A 4,967-nucleotide genomic window follows, 5' to 3' on the forward strand; every position below is an offset into this window, starting at 1 on the left:
CACCAATGCATCAGAGGTAGGGAAAGGAGATGTGGCTGATTCAGCCAAGTGATTATCACAACGTTTCTCCCCTTCTGTGCTTAATGGAATGGCCAGCTGTTTCCCATATCTCCCCCTTCTCCTCCTCATAAAAGCAAAGGCTGAAAAACCTACTGCTTTGAATGAAGTTTGAGCAAAGTTCCTATAGCCATAGATGTACATCCTCATGTGTGTTCTCAGGCTTTTCCTTTGAATTTTATTCCAAGGCATTTCTACTTATCTCTGTTTACCCCTTCATTAAACATAGATGGGTATGCATGCTAATGCAAGATTTGCCTCTCTTGCTGTGAACTTTCAATTTTGCCATGTCCAGAGGAGAATACAAACCACACTGCAGCTAAGACACAGATTGGAATATATCATCTCACTATTCCAGTTGTCTGCTTCCTAAATTAAATAGGTTTTTATTTGCTGCTAGACAGCTGTATTCAGTTTCTCACATTTCTGGACTGTATAAATTAAATTACATGGGTTATCTGAAATATATACACACAAAAATAGTACACATGTGAGCCTAAAATGCCGGGGCATTATTTTGTTTCTTGACTGTTAAAAAGGAAAATATTATTGAATGGGTTCAAGTTGCAGCTATTCTGTAGTTAATCCAGGCAGTTTCACTGGGGGATTACAGCATTCCCTTAAGCATAATATACATTCTTTACTTCAGGAACCAGTGATGGACATCTTCTGTAGAGTGAGTGAAGGCACCATATAGCTGGCTGGTTGAGAAAAGTATCCAGCAATATTGAATGGAGTGGTGGGATCCAGGTGAGAATAGTACACAAATATGTATTTTTCTGTCTCCTTTTCTGTCTCCTTTTTCCCAAGCACGGAGAAGATGCACACACAAATGCACACATGAAACAGTATAATATAAGGACCTAATCTTATGCAGCTATGGAGTAGTGGAAAGTGGTTTGTGTATGAAATTAGTAAAGAAATTCAATCCAAAAACACTCACGGAATGACATATGTCAGAAATACCAGAATAGCTATGTGTATTGTGAAGTTGGTGTATATGAGAAACTAGAGGAAAGCAAGGGGGGGTGGGGAGGTGAGATTTTTGAAAACAAAGCCAGAATGAAAAGCATAATCCATGTGATAAATCCCCTTTCTGCGGGGAACATGTCAGGTCCTGAGGAGAAAAAGAACTGGAATGTACAGGGCAGACCACACAAACCAGTGAGACAAAACCACACGTGAGGGAGAAGGGAAGGGAGGGGGTGAGCCAGACGAGGGGAATGGAGCTGAAAGAGAAAGAATGAACAAGACAAGCACAAAGAGGCCAAGTGGCACAACGATGCACAGAAAAGGGACGAGAACTGCATACCGAAAAAGGACATGGAGCAGAGGATGAAGGATGGCGAGGAGGAGGAGGAGGAGGAGGAGGAGGAGGAGACAACAATGTAGCAAGGCATAAACTTTGGTAGGATGGGAAATGAAGGAACTCAGAACATCTTGGAGTCAGACTTTTCCAACCATTTTGTGGAAATGTGATTCGCATCTCACCCTTGGCCATGATTGGTTGACTAAGTAACATTTTATTTATATTTATTTATTTAAAACATTCATTTATCTGCCTATCTTATAACAGACTCTGGACAGCTCCCAATCAAAAATTAAAACAACATAAAATCGTATTTAAACTACAACAACCCAACACATTAAAAACAAAACAAAAAATGTGATGCCAAGTCAAGCTTATGATGTGCAGTCACATCGTCTTATCCCAGTGCTTGGGGGGAAAGCCAGGTCTTCGAGTGGTTTATGGAAGGATTATTTATGTAGCACAATGGGCTGCAGCTCCATATTTTTAGCCAAGCTAAAAATAATGGTCCATGTGGCAAAAGGACTCATTTAGATATTGCATTAAGCTTTCAGTCAAACAAGCTAAAATGGCTTGCAGCAACATCTGGCTAGGTTGTGGGTTTCTGCAGCAATGTACAGAAGTTCAAGCAGAAAATTGAATGTATGGTTTTATTGCTACAGGTTTTCAGGAGCATGTTTTCCCACAAATCAGAAAATACACAGAGTTTTGAATACTCACAAAACTAAGAATGCCTACAAGGAAAAAATCTAAGTTTTATACCAATAAATTGAAATTTGAACTTGAAATTTTTGGGGGAAAAATTCTTGATATGATTCAGAAGTCGCCTCTACCACCAAACTACCTGATATTGAAAATGATTATTTCCTTCAGATCTCAATGTTCAGAAAATTCTGCTTTCACACACAGAAAATACATTTGTTCATATTTTTATGGTGGGGGAGGGGAGCAGGGGATAAGAAAAGAAGGTCCACATAATGCTCTCATCCATGTGCAAGCTTCATGTATTTTCCCAGTCTTCTTTCTCCCCCTCTTTATTACAAGTAATAGAAAAGTCATCTTGTTTAAAAAAACAGAGAACAATTATGCCAACTTCACACTTTCTCTTATCTTTTCCACAGTGATGTGGTTCTGACATGGACGATCAATCATATGTTAGATTTAGAAAGTGACCACACCCAGCATATATCCATATATGTCTTTAATCATAGCTTTGTTATCTAAAAGAATAGCTTGCTGCCTGCAAGTGTCATTAATAGCTATTGCTTGTCTTGAGTGATCAAATATGCCCTTCTGGTAGCAAATTAGAAAACCCCTATAACTAGAAGAGCAAAAATCCTGCTCCCCGCTCTTCATCTCACCAGATAGGCTTTCTACAGCCAAATAAGGGGGAAACATTAGCTCCCACTCTTATTAGTGGAGACCAGCAAAGGTATTTCAAATTCCATGCAGAAGGGTAAAGAAAGAAGGTAACATGTATTAGTTCTTGACTTCTGGAAGGAAGGATCTGAAGGAGGACAAACTGAAAATCCTCTCTAATAAAGCTGTCCCACCCTGTACTTGCAGAAGTGTGAAAAAAGTGTTGTTGCAGCATTTTCTCTGCACTGAGCCCTGAGCTGGTCAACTTCCAGACATCACCTGCACAACTTCCATTGCACTTTTGAAGCCCCTGCAGAACCACTGGGACTTGAAAGAATAGCTCTGATCCAGGATCAGTATCTCCCTCTATGTGGAAAGGCACTGAGGGAAACAAGCAGTCACCTCTTACTTGTTCAGCTGTCAAGTACTCTGGTGCCACTTGAGCAATTAGAAAATAAAGAAACAGGGCATATTGACAATATCCCCTGCAAAAGAACCTTGAAATATCTGCTGAAATCAAGCCTTTTAGTGATTAAAATGGGAGAACTTTACAATCGTTGTCATTTCATTACCTCTGAACACATCTGGTGAAAGCACAAAGAGATTATGTGGCATTCAGAGATGTTCTGGATGATCGATGTATTGTGCTGGCAGAATGCTCTGTTTACCCAGAATTTACCGATTGTCCTGTTGATGCTGAATCATCCATTATGTAGCTTTAGTATTTGTATGACTTTCCCTCACCCCACTGAAAGTCTGGTTTACCTCAGAAAAAGCATCCTGTTGTTAATATTGTTTGGATGTTTCACAATATTTCTAAAATTTTACATCTTTGTCACATCACTTCTACCCAAAATATTTCTCTTCACAATTGCTGTTTTGAACCCTGCAGAACTTTCTAGAATGCCCATTGCTGTGACATTGTTGTGGCAGTTTGTTAGGCCTTAGGGAGAGACCTCTTACACATAAATGTATAGGGAGAATTTTGCATGCTGCAATGATTATGTCAGCCTGAAAGGAAAGCTACAAGTGAAATGGCAGACACTGATAATGAATTTTATGAAACTTGTCTCTAAAACACTGTCTCTTATGTATAAATGATCAGAAGAAAGCAAGGGCGAATGTTTACCATTAGGAGGATTCAGAAGGATCAAAAATTGAACAAGCTGGGGAAATCATGTCTTATTGATTCATAGGATGGGGAAGTAGATTCATGGGATGAGGAAGTAGAAGGGGCCACTGACACAATTCCCCTAATTGTCCTGGACAGTTGTTGATTCATGGAATGGGGAAGTACTAGAAGGGGCCACTGACACAATTCCCCTAAGTGTCCTGGCCAGTTCTGCGGAAACCCGATTTCTCCACAATTCTTTAAGATCCCTGTGCCCTGAAACAAGCAAGGATTGTAGATTGCAGGTAGCTTAAATCACCTCAGGAGAACAACTGGACAGGTTTATATGCATATGAACATGCCAAGTGTGTGATGGTGGAGGTTCCAAAGAAGGTGCATTGTGTGCCTCCATGATTTCCTCATAAATTTATCCAGGATAACTCTTTGGGTGATGAAGTTCTTATTGTCATCTCCCCCAGAAAACTCATTAATGTGGCCAGGAAGACCTGCTATGACAGATTCATAAGGCACTTGGGAGATAAAACTGCCTGTGTTTATTGTGGCATAGTAAATTCCTTATTTTTGATAAGGAATATATTGAGGTATTCAGCACACCATCTGGTCCAATTATATGGGATATTTTAAAGTTTACAATGCTTGTAACATGGAAAAGATGATTATAGCTGTTTATCTGCCTCATGCTCTCTTAGCCTAATTGGTCTGCCTAATAAAATGTCAGAAAACAATGGGCTGATTTGAGTCAGATTTGGGAAGGTCACAAGGGGCAAGAGGAGGTTTCAGTACCCTGCAGAACTTCATTCCTTCTTTTCTTTTCCTCTCCCAGTCCCTCGGGAAATAAAAAAACAGAATTCAGCTTTTCTTATCACAAAATGAAGTTATACTGAAAACACCCTGATGAACTTGACATGAAGTTATAATGAACTTATTCATTTATGAGAAAAGCCTGTAAAACAAAATAAGGTTGAACAGAATGATTGGCTAATAAGAGAAGGGTGAGTGAGAAACATTACAAATTTCATCTTAGGCCAGTTACAAGTTTGGTGTAGGCTATCATCTGACTGAGACCAGCAAAGAAAAATACTTGGCTTCTTGCAGTCCTTGAACCTGCTT

Source organism: Pseudonaja textilis, chromosome 2 (assembly GCF_049901715.1).
Source record: "Pseudonaja textilis isolate UNSWEBS1 chromosome 2, rPseTex1.2, whole genome shotgun sequence".
In the NCBI taxonomy this organism is placed as follows: Eukaryota; Metazoa; Chordata; class Lepidosauria; order Squamata; family Elapidae; genus Pseudonaja; species Pseudonaja textilis.